This window comes from Elephas maximus, chromosome 5 (genome assembly GCF_024166365.1).
Source record: "Elephas maximus indicus isolate mEleMax1 chromosome 5, mEleMax1 primary haplotype, whole genome shotgun sequence".
Lineage (NCBI taxonomy): Eukaryota > Metazoa > Chordata > Mammalia > Proboscidea > Elephantidae > Elephas > Elephas maximus.
In genome coordinates, this window is record NC_064823.1 from 25688014 (window position 1) to 25701049 (window position 13036).

The window sequence follows — 13036 nt, forward strand, 5'->3', positions numbered from 1 at the left end:
TAACACTTTAAAACAGCCTTTTGCAGCAGATTCACTCAAAGCAATACATTCATTGTTTGATATCTTGACTGCTTTTTCTGTAGGTTTTGATTATGGATCCAAGTAAAATGAAATTCTTGACAACTTCAATTTTTTCTCTGTTTATCATGATGTTGCTTATTGATCCTTTTTTTTTCTTTATGCTGAGGTGTAATCCATACTGAAGGCTGTAGTCTTTGATCTTTATCAGTAAGAACGTCAAGTCCTCTTCACTTTCAGCAAGCAAGGTTGTGTCATCTGCATATCACAGGCTGTTAATGAGTCTTCTTCCAAACCTGGTGCTGTGTTCTTCTTCATATAGTCCAGCTTCTTGGAGTATTTGTTCAGCATACAGATTGAATAAGTATGGGAAAGGATACAACCTTGACACACATCTTTCCTGATTTTAAACCATGCTATGAGTAGAAACCAACTCGACGGCGATGGGCTTTGTGTTTGATATTAGTTTCTCCTTCTTCCGTTCGAATGACTGCCTCTTGATCTATGTACAGGTTCAACATGAGTACACTTAAATGTTCTGGAATTCCCATTCTTTGCAATGTTATCTATAATTTGTTATGATCCACACAGTCTTTGCATAGTGAATAAAATACAAGTAAAAATCTTTCTACTATTCTTGCTTCCAGCCAAGATCCATATGACATCAGCAATCCTCTTCTGAATCTGGGTTGAATTTCTGGCAGTTTCCTGTTGATGTACTGCTGCAACCATTTTAAAATTATCTTCAGCAAAATTTTTCTTGTGTGTGATATTAATCATATTGTTCAATAATTTCACAATCTGTTGGATCACCCTTCTTTGGAATGGACATAAATATGGATCTCTTCCAGTAAGTTGGCCAGGTAGCTGTCTTCCAAATTTGTTGGCGTAGATGAATGAGCACCTCCAGTTCTGCATCTTTGTTGAAACATCTCAATTGGCATCCTGTTAATTCCTAGAGCTTTGTTTTTAGCCAATGCCTTCAGTGCAGCTCGGACGTCTTTCAGTTGTCATTGGTTCTTAATCATATACTACTTCCTGAAATGGTTAAATGCCAATTTCTTTTTGGTACAGTGACTCTGTGTATCCTTTTCATCTTCTTTTGATGCTTCCCGTGTCATTCAATATTTTGCCCATGGACTTCTTCAATATTGCAACTTGATGCTTGAATTTCTTTTCATAATAGGGTTATCCAAGCCTCGAATTTATTTCGCTTAACATAATGTTTTTTAAGGTTCGTCCACATTGTAGCATGTATCAGTACTTTCTTCCTTTTATGACTGAATAATATTTCATTGTTTGTATGTACCACAATTTGTTTATCCATTCATCTGTTGATGTAAATTTGGGCTGTTTCCATTTTTTGGCTATTGTAAATAACACTGCAATGAACATTGCTGTACAAGTATATGTTTGAGTCCCTGCTTTCAGGTCTTTTGGATATATAACAAGAGTGGAGTTGAAGAGTGATGTGGTAATTCTGTTTAACTTTTGAGGAGCTGCCGAACTGTTTTCCACAGTAGCTGAACCATTTTACTTTCAACCAAGTGCAAGTTTTCCAATTTCTGTACAATTTGTCATCACTTGTTATTTTCTGTTTTTAGTTTTTTTATTATACTTATCCTAGAGTTGTGAAGTGGTGTCTCATTGTGGTTTTAATTTGCATTTTCCCAAAGATGAGGAAATTGAAGATTTACCAGCTTCTACAGTCTGAAATTGATCAAACATGCAACCAAAACGCATTGATAATTACTAGTGACTGGTATATGGAAGTTAGAAACAAAGAAGAAGGATCAGAAGTTGGAAAATATGGCCTTGGTGAAAGAAATGAAGCTGGAGATCCCATGATAGAATTTCCCAAAACTTATTCATTGCAAATACCTTTTTTAAACAACATAAACAGTGACTATACATGTGGCTGTCATTGCATGGAATACACAGGAATCAAATCGATTATACACGTGGAAAGAGATGATGGGGAAGCTCATATTATCAGTCAGAACAAGGTCAGGGGCCGACTGTGGAGCAGACCATCAGTTGCTCATATTCAAGTTCAAGTTGAAGCTGAAGAAAATTAAAACAAGCCTGTGAAAGCCAAAGTATGATATCGAGTACATTCCATCTGAATTTAGAGACCATCTCAACGATAGATTTGAATCATTGAGCACTGATGACTGAAGACTAGATGAGTTGTGGGATGACATTAAAGACATCAGACATGAAGAAAGTGAAAGGTCACTAAGAAGACAAGAAAGAAAGAAAAGAGGAAAATGGATGTCAGAAGAGACTTTGAAACTTGCTCTTGAACGTAGAGTAGCTAAAGCAAATGGAAGAAATCATGCAGTAATGGAGCTGGACAGAAGATTTCAAAGGGCAGCTCGAAAACCCAAAGTACAATGAAATGTGGGAAGACCTGGAGTTAAAAAACCAAAAGCGAAAAAACATGCTAGGCATTTCTCCAGCTGAAAGAACTGAAGAAAAAAATCAAAGTCCAAGCTTCACTGGAGGCACTGGCAAAAAACAAGTCTCCAGGAATTCACAAAATACCAGTTGAGAAGTTTCAATAAACAGATGCAGTGCTGGAAGTGCTCACTCATCTATGCCAAGAAATTTGGAATCCCATTTTGGGATGGGTTTTCTTTGTTATGTTAATGTGGAGTACTAGTGTGGGGTGTGTTTTAAGTCAATCTTTCTTGAGATATTAAACAGCAGATAAAGCAAGCAAACGAGCAAACACAGAGGGGAAGATACATGCCACTTGATTGCCAAGGAGCCTAGGAATAGAAGCTAGAAGGTCATCCACTGGCCAGCCGAAGGGAAAGGACCATATTTGTGCCCATTTCAAAGAAAAGTCATCCAATGGAATGCAGAAATTATCAAACAATATTATTAATATCATACTCCAGTAAAGTTTTGTTGAAGATAATTTAAAAATGGTTGAAGCAGTACATTGACAGGGAACTGCCAGAAATGCAACCCAGTTTCAGAAGAGGATGTGGAATGAGGGATATCACTGCTGATGTCAGATGGATATCGGCTGTAAGCGGAGAAAAGCAGAAAGATATTTCCCTGTATTTTATTGACTATGCAAAGGCATCGGACTATGTTTACTGTAGTTTTGTAGTAAATTTTGAAATTGGAAAGTGTGAGTTCTCCAAGTCTTTTTTTCCAAGATTGTTTTGGCTATTCAGGGCCCCGTGCAATTCCATATAAATTCCAGGAGTTGCACTTCCATTTTTTCCCAAAAAATTTCCATTGGAATTTTAATAGGAATTGTACTGAATTTGCTGATCATTTTAGTAATTATCATCATGTCAATAATATATATATATTTTTCTCTTCAATAATATTAACTCTTCTAATCCGTGAAGATGGGATCCTTTTCCATTTATTTAGTTCTTTATTTCTTTCAGTAATGTTTTTTAGTTTTTTAGTTTTCAGAGTTTTTCACCTCCTTTGTTAATTTTTTTCTAAATATTATATTCTATTGGATGCTATTATACATGGAATTTTCTTAATACATGGAATGTGCTTTATTATACATGGAATGTGCTTTAGGGGAAAGTCTACAGCTCAAGTTAATTTCTCATACAAAAATTTGTACACATTATTGTTATGTGACACTAGTTGCAATCCCTGTAATGTGACAGCACACTCCCCCTTCCTACCCCGGGTTTCCTATGTCCATCCAACCAGCACTTTTCTCTTTCTGCCTTCTCATCCCACCTCAGAACAGGAGCTGCCCATTTGGTCTTATGAATCTGCTTGAACTAAGAAGCACACTTTTCACAAGTATTATTTTATAGTCCAGTCTAATCTTTGTCTGAAGAGTGGGCTTTGGGAACGGTTTTAATTCTGGGCTAGCAGAGTGTCTGGGGACCACGGCTTAGAGGGTTCCTCCAGCCTCAGTCAGACCATTAAGTCTGGTCTTTTTTAGGTGAATTTGAGTTCTGCACCACAGTTTTCTCCTGCTCCCAGGGACTCTCTGTTGTGCTCCCCGTCAGGGTGGTCATTGGTGGCTGCTGGGCACCATCGAGCTCATCTGATCTCAGACTGATGGAGTCTCCGGTTTATGTGGCCCTTTTGTCTCTTGGGCTAATATTTGTCTTTTGTGTTCTTCATTCTCCTTTGTTCCAGGTGGGTTGGGACCAATTGATGCATCTTAGATGACCACTAGAAAGCTTTTAAGACCCCAGATGCAACTCACAAAAGTGGGAGGCAGAATATTTTCTTAATAAACTTTGTTATGCCAATTGACCTACATGTCCCCTGAAACCATGGTCCCCAGATCCCAACCCCTGCTACTCTGTCCCTTAAAGTGTTTGGCTGTGTTCAGGAAACTTCTTAGTTTTTGGTTTAGTCCAGTTGTGCTGACTTCCCTGTATTGTATGTTGTCCTTCCCTTCAGCTAATATGATTCTTGTCTACTATTGAGTTAGTGAATTCCCCCCTCCTTCCCTCGCCACTCTCATAACCATCAAAGAATGTTTTCTTCTGTGTTTTAACCTTTTCTTGAATTCTTATAATAGTGGTCTTATGTAGTATTTGTTCTTTTGTTACTGACTAATTTCACTCAGCGCAATGCCTTCCAGACTCATCCATGTTGTGAGATGTTTCTTGGGTTCATCATTGTTCTATTTCACTATATAGCATTCCATTGTGTGTATGTACCATAATTTGTTTATCCATTTGTCGATTGGCACCTATGTTGTTTCCATCATTTTGCTATTGTAAACAGTGCTACAATGAAGACGGGTGTGCATACATCTATTCTTGTGATGGATTTTTTTCTCTAGGATATATTCCAGGGAGTAGGATTGCTGGATTGTATGGTACTTCTATTTCTAGTTTTTTGAAGAAGTGCCAAATCAATTTCCAAGGTGGTTGTACCACTTCACATTCCCACCAGAAGTGTATAAGTGTTCCAGTTTCTCCACAACCTCTCCAACGTTTATTATTTTGTGTGTTTTTTTTGGATTCGTGCCAGCCTTGTTGGGGTGAGATGGTATCTCATCCTAGTTTTGATTTGCATTTCTCTAATGGCTAATGGAAACCCTGGTGTCGTAGTAGGTTAAGAGCTACGGCTGCTAACCAAAAGGTTGACAGTTGGAATCCACCAGGTGCTCCTTGAAAACCCTATGGGCAGTTCTACTCTGTCTTATAGGGTTGCTATGAGTTGGAATTAACTTGATGGCAATGGGTTTTTTTTTTTTTTTTTTAATGGCTAAGGACTGAGAGCATTTCCTCATGTATCTGTTAGTCAACTAAATGTCTTCCTTGGTGAAGTGTCTGTTCGTATCCTTTGACCATTTTTTAGTTGGGTTATTTGGCTTTTTGTTGTTGAGGTTTTGCAGTATCTTGTAGATTTTACAGATTAGACCCTGACTAGATGTGTTGTAGCCAAAATTTTTTCCCAGCCTGTAGGTTGTCTTTTTAGTGTTTTGGTGAAGTCTTTTGATGAGCATAAGTGTTTGATTTTTAGGAGCTCCCAGTTATCTAGTTTCTATTCTGGTGTTTGTGCATTGTTAGTTATGGTTTGTATTCCGTTTATGCCATGTATTAGGGCTCCTAGAGTTACCCTTATTTTTTCTTTCACGATCTTTATCATTTCAGATTTTCTATTTAGGTTTTGGATACATTTTGAGTTAGTTTTTGTACATGGTATGAGGTATGGGTCTTGTCTCATTTTTTTTTGCAGAAGAATATTCAGTTATGCCAGCATCATTTGTTAAAGAGGTTGTCTTTTCCTCATTTAACAGACTTCGGGCCTTTGTCAAATATCAGCTGCTTATAGGTAGATGAATTTACACTTGGATTCTCAATTTTATTTTATTGGTCTATGTATCTGTTGTTGTGCCAGTACCAGGCTGTTTTGACTACTGTGGTGGTATGTATAGGTTATAAAATCAGGTAGTGTGAGGCCCCCCACTTTGTTCTTCTTCAGTAATGCTTTACTTATTGGTGGCCTCTGGAATTGTTTTCTTAATTTCGTTTTTGGATTGTTCATTGCTGGTTAAAGAAACACAACTATTTTTTGTGTGTAGATCATGTACCCGCCAAATTTGCTGAATTCATTTACTAGCTTTAGTAGATATTTCGTGTGTTCTTTTGGATTTTCTACATAAAGGATCACATCATCTGCAAATAGAGACAATTTTACTTCTTACTTTTCAATTTGGGTTCCTTTTTTTCCTTTTTCTTGCCTAATTGCTCTAGATAAAACTTCCAGTACAATGTTGAATAGCAGTGATGAAATTGGGCATCCTTGTCTTATTCCTGATCTTAAGGGGAAAGCTTTTGGTCTTTCACCACTGAGAATGATGTTAGCTGTGGAAATGAGTATACTTTTTGAGAGTGATGGATAGGTTCATTATCTTGATTTTGATTATGATTTCACACATTTATACATATGTTAAAACTTATTAACTTATTATGCAATCACTGCTTTGGTGGTACAAATGCCTAAAGGCTCGACTCGAATCCACCCACAGGCTCCTTGGAAGGAAGGCCTGGCTATCTACTTCTGAAAGATCACAGCCATTTAAAACCTTAGGGAGCACAGTTCCAGTGTACTCTGAAGCACGTGGGTTCACCGTGAGTCAGAACTGACTTGATGATTTTTTTTTCTTTTTTTTTGAAGTATGCAGTAATTCTGCTCATGGGTATATGTCTCAAAAATATGTCTAAATGCATAAATCCACCCACATATGAGCAACTGATATTTGACAAAGGCCCCAAAACAGTTAAGTGGGGAAAAGACAGTCTTTTTAACAAATGGTGCTGGCATAACTGGATATCTGTCTGCAAAAAAATGAAACAAGACCCATACCTCACTCCATGCACAAAAACTAACTCATAATGGATTAAAGACCTAAATATAAAATCTAAAACAATAAAGATCATGGAAGAAAAAATAGGGACAACGTTAGGAGCCCTAACACATGGCATAAACAGTATACAAAACATTATTAAGAATGCAGAAGAAAAACTAGATAACTGGGAACTCCTAAAAATCAAACACCTATGCTCATCCAAAGACTTCACCAAAAGAGTAAAAAGACTACGTACAGACTGGGAAAAAGTTTTTAGCTGTGACATTTCTGATCAGCGCCTGATCTCTAAAATCTACATGATACTGCAAAAACTCAACTATAAAAAGACAAATAACCTAATTAAAAAATGGGCAAAAGATATGAATAGACACTTCACTAAAGAAGACATTCAGGTAGCTAACAGACACATGAGGAAATGTTCATGATCATTAGCCATTAGAAAAATGGAGATCGAAACTACAATGAGATTTCATCTCATTCCAACAGAGCTGGCATTAATCCAAAAAACACAAAATAATAAATGTTGGAGAGGCTGCGGAGAGATTGGAACACTTACACACTGCTGGTGGGAATGTAAAATGGTACAACCACCTAGGAAATCGATTTGGTACATCCTTAAAAAGCTAGAAATAGAACTACCATATGATACAGCAATCCCACTCCTTGGAATATATCCTAGAGAAATAAGAGCCTGTACACCAACAGATATATGCACACCCATGTTCATTGCAGCACTGTTTACAATAGCAAAAAGATGGAAGCAGCCAAGGTGCCCATCCACCAATGAATGGATAAATAAATTATGGTATATTCACACAATGGAACACTACGCATCGATAAAGAACAGTGAGGAATCTGTGAAACATTTGATAACATGGAGGAACCTGGAAGGCATTTATGCTGAGTGAAATCAGTCAGTTGCAAAAGGACAAATATTGCATAAGACTACTATTATAAGAACTTGAGAAATAGTTTAAACTGAGAAGAAAACATTCTTCTGTGGTTAGGAAAGTGGGGAGGGAGGGAGGGTGGGAGAGGGGTATTCACTAGTTAGATAGTAGATAAGAACTATTTTAGGTGAAGGGAAAGACAACACACAATACAGGGGAGGTCAGCACGACTGGACTAAACCAAAAGCAAAGAAGTTTCCTGAATAAACTGAATGCTTCGAAGGCCAGTGTAGCAGGGGCAGGGGTATGGGGGCCATGGTTTCAGGGGACATCTAAGTCAATTGGCATAATAAAATCTATTAAGAAACCATTCTGCATTCCACTTTGAAGAATGGCGTCTGGGGTCTTAAATGCTAGCAAGCAGCCATCTAAGATGCATCAATTGGTCTCAACCTACCTGGATCAAAGGAGAATGAAGAACACCAAGAACACAAGGCAATTATGAGCCCAACAGACAGAAAGGGCCACATGAACTAGAGACTACATCATCCTGAGACCAGAAGTACTAGATGGTGCCCGGCTACAACCAATGACTGCCCTGACAGGGAACACAACAGAGAACCCCTGAGGGAGCAGGAGAGCAGTGGGATGCAGACCCCAAATTCTCATGAAAAGACCAGACTTAATGGTATGACTGAGACTGGAAGGACCCCCGTGGTCATGGCCCCCAGACCTTCTGTTGGCCCAGGAAAGGAACCATTCCTGAAGCCAACTCTTCAGACATGGATTGGACTGGACAATGGGTTTTAGAGGGATGCTGGTGAGGATTGAGCTTCTTGGATCAAGTGGTCACTTGAGACTATGTTGGGATCTCCTGCCTAGAGGGGAGATGAGATGGTAGGGGGGTTAGAAACTGGAGATATGGACACGAAAAGAGAGAGCTGAGAGAGAGAGAGCGGGCTGTCTCATTAGGATGAGAGTAATTGGGAGTGTGTAGCAAGGCGTATATAAGTTTTTGTGTGAAAGACTGACTTGATTTGTAAGCTTTCACTTAAAGCGCAATAAAAATTATTAAAAAAAATGTCTAAACAGATTTTATAGGGAACTCGTATAAGGATATTCATTGTATTTGTGGTGTTGGGGACTTAGTGGATTTTTGGTGATAATCACAGGGAAAGTGGATTGGTAAAATGTGGTAGATGTACCCATGGGGTACTACACAACAGTTAAAAGTAATGGAATCTATGTAGACATAACAACGTGAATGGATCTTAAAGCAAACTGTTGACTGTAAGAAGGAACATGTGTGTGTGTGAGTGTGTGAATTCATATGTATATATATGTGTTACAAATTATAATTTACATAAAATAAAAGAAAGCGTGCATATGAAATATCATATACATTTGGCAAGAGCACACAGACATACTTTAAACTTAATAGAACGCCTGTAAAGGATTAGGATTGAGAAATGAACTCAAAAGAGAAAAAAAATATTGGTATTTTTATTATAACGTATCATCTAGGCCTCTTCAGGGAAGCCATAACTGTTTTTGTTGTATTTTACAATGTGATTCAAGTCTTTTGAGCATTGTGTTTTGATGTGACAAGTGACCTATCAACTCTTTTTCCTGTAGGGATTCTACTTCCCTTTTCCTACTGATTGCCTTTAACTGGTAGGTCTGATCAGAAGAAGTCATCAACACAATTAACTCCAGAATGAGGTTTTAAAAACCCTGTTTTTTACTTAAAAATTTTACTTTAAATCCTATTAAATTCATGTGCTTAGGTATAGTAGGTTTGATGTGAGCAGAAGGTTAGATTTTTTTCAGTTGGATAGTATTCTAAAGATAAAACAAAAAAACCAAACCTGTTGCCATCGAGTTGATTCCAACCATACAGGACAGAGTAGAACTGCCCCATAGGGTTTCTAAGAAGCGCCTGGTGGATTCAAACTGCTGTCTTTTTGGTTAGCAGACGCCGCAATTAAACACTACGCCACCAGGGTTTCCATTCTGATGTTAGGTCCACTGATTCAAGAAATAGTTACTGAGTGTTATCCACGTGCATGGTGTGCTAGGTGATATGGACACAGAGATGAACCAGAAGGTGCCTGCTGTTAATTACTTCATTGTCCTGAAGAACACAGCAAGTGTAAGACTAAGTCCTGAATAGTGTAGGTGCCGTGACAATAATCTGCCTAGGAAAGAGTGTGGACATGAAGGAAAGTGTTGTCAATTCTAACACAGTAGGAGGAGAAATCTGGAGGTTAGGAAAAGCTTCAGAGAACTGAACATATGTGAGTATAATTTTATAATTAAATTGGGTATTTGTCAGGTAGGTAGCAGTGGGGAAGCATGCATTGAAGTGAGGCCACTTGAGCATCAAATAATATAATAAGTTAGGGGAGATGAAAGTGCCCAGATAGGTTTGGAACAAAAAGTGTGCAAGGGGGAAGGAAATATAGCAAGACATAAGGCTGGGGATCAGGGGCTCTCGTGTCGCTGCAATCCTGATGCTTGATCTACTATCATCTCTTTCTCACTCTTTCTCAGCCCCTTGTTTCTGTACCTAACAATGTTGTGAAAGCCTTTTTTATTTTATCTGTAGAAGTTGATGAAATTCTCTTTTACAAGATGGAAAATACTCTAAAGATATTGCAACTTGATTGCATACCAAAAATGTCATTCTTCAAAGTTATTTTTAATGTTAGAGTTAATGGGTAATGTATGATAGACAATCTGAGTCTGACTGCCAATGCCATCATAACAAATACAGGTACTTAAATTGTTAATCTATGAATTTTTTAAATAGTTGTCAAGCATAAATACACAGTGAAAATTGCCTCGACTTTTACATTAATTTTCACACCACCCAACTTTTCTGTTTTCTTGACTTATTTTAAAGGCTTTTGGTATTAGAAGTAGGAATTATTTCACAGTCACTGATTTTTAGTCATTAGCTAAGGTTTAAATTCACTGGTATAGATGTCCCAAGTTATTTGGCAACCGTTGTGAGAAATCTTTTAAAATAGCATCCGTTACTTTTCATCTATGAGTGACCATTATTTCACCTTGGATTAAAAAATTGGATTAGATTATTAAGGATTGTTTTTTTTTTTCTGGACCTTATTGAAATGTAGAATGCATATAGAAAAACACACAGCTATAAGTTTACATGTGAATGAATTTTCAGAAAAGGAACAGACCTGTTTAACCAGCTCTCAAAACAAGAAACAGAATGTAAACAGCACCCTGAAGTTCTCTTCATACCCTTCACCCCCCCATCACTATTCCCTACCACCAACCCATGGCGAACCACTCTTCTAACTTCTAATACTACAGATTAGTTCTATTTATATCTGAACTTTACATAAATGGAATAATACAGTAAGTATTCTTCTGTACCTGGCTCCTTTCACTCAGCATTTTTTTTTTTTTTTAAGTGAAAGAAGAGGCTTTATTTGGTTGGCCAAGCAAAGGAGCACACTGGGACTTGCATTGTCAGGATGGCTTCCAGAACAATAGCCCAAGGGGTTTATACAGGTGAAGTAAATTGGGTCTGGGGTCTACAGGAACACCTTGAGATGGGGCCAGCTTGCTGACTGGTCTGGCTCAAAAATGCATTCCTGGGGCAGTCCAGCCTTTCTGTGCTTTGTCAGTCTAAAAAGGGGAGTCTCTGGAACTGAATCTTAGGCTTGTACCCCTCGCTTCTGAAAACCTTCCCCCAATCTTGGAACACTAAAGTTTGGTTCCATCCCGTGGGAGAAGAGTTCCGGGATCACCCAGAGGACAGGGTCGATGGTTTTGTGCATGCCAGGCAGGCTAGGTCTAGTTCTTGCCAGCTTCAGCAGGTTCCGTGACCCAGTCTCTTGTTTTCCTCAACTTGTGCCGAAACAGGAAGCATACCTAAATAAGGAGACAGCTTAAAGACAGGGACTTGGTTCCTATATCACAGAAGATGGCAGGTACAGCCTTTTGCCTATTCAAGGTGGTAGGAAGGCTGTAGGTCTCATTCATTCCTTTTCTTTTCAGGTTTTGGATGTTCATACCAAATCCTGACTCTCAGTGGGAGTAGGGACGAAGATCATTCTTCTGTAGCTGCTTCAGGCTGGACAGGGTCATTGGCAAGAACTGAAGTCTGGCTTGTACAGGTTCAGGAAGGGTGGGTCTGTAACCTTGAAGAATATATGGGCCTGAGGCCCTTAATGTTTTTCTATAAATTGCATACTTGTAAGAGGTAGGCCCCAAAAAGGTGGATGGCAAAAATAATTAATACAGGGATTATTATTGGCCAAACCCATTTGAGTGAAGTGGATACCCAACTACTTGCCATCTTGGGGTTGAAATAAGGAGATAAGGGGTTTTGTTTGAGCTGATGTAGCCAAGCTGCTTTCACATGGGTTAAAACAAGGAACGAACTAGTAAGTGAGGCCCACATTTTCTTACTTAGAACAAGGAGCTCTAGCAGCAGAAGTTCAGTCCATTGGGAAGTAGCTGAAGGTTTCAAGAGTCTATCAAGAGCAGGAAAAGCGATTAAATCCCCACGGCAGTAGGCACAGGAAGGATGAAAGATAAAAGATTAGAACAAACAGTAAGCAGGCTAACACCTATGCACCGCAGATCAACTGTTGGTATGTGTCGCTTATCTGGAAAGTCTTTCTTTTTCTTGAACAGCCACCGCAACCCTGTTATTAGTTCAGCCTCACAGTTGCTGTTGTTCTGCGAGGTCTGTTGTTCAAGGTCAGGTGTAGGAGCCAGTTTGACTCTGGTGTGGTGAATCTGGGCGCTCTTCTCACTGAGCTTCACAGCTGTGGGTGTGGACATCAGCACTTGATAGGGACTATTCTATTTTTCACCATGGTCTTAGTGTCCCAGGCTTTAATAAATATCCAGTGTCCAGGCTTGGTAGGGAATAGTTTGCCAGGTGGGATTGGTATACCTGTGGAGAGAAACAAGAGTTTCCCCCACAAGACGCAGGTACTGTTTTGCAGTTTACCTTGTTTATGAATACTATAGGCCCCTACATCTCTAGTCACGTTGTTGTAGTCCAAATCTAAGGCATTATAGCTACTGAGCAAGGGGTACCCATAAATAAGCTCCAATGGACTTACCTTTACCTTAATTTTATTTTACTTAACATTCTTATTGTTAGCTGCTGTCAAGTTGGTCCCTGACTCATGGTGACCCCATGTGTTATAGAGTGAAACAGAGTAGAGCTGCTCCATGGAGTTTTCTTGGTTGTCATCTATAGACATCTTTGCCATGCCTTTCTCCCATGGCAATGCTGCACGGGTTT

At 38.8% G+C, this 13036-nt stretch overlaps 1 pseudogene; it reads right to left on the reverse strand.

The window, feature by feature from the left end:
• The window catches only part of LOC126077499 (FAU ubiquitin-like and ribosomal protein S30), a 55436-nt pseudogene extending 42872 nt beyond the window's left edge, over window positions 1-12564 (reverse strand).
• Window positions 12565-13036: the final 472 nt, after the last annotated feature.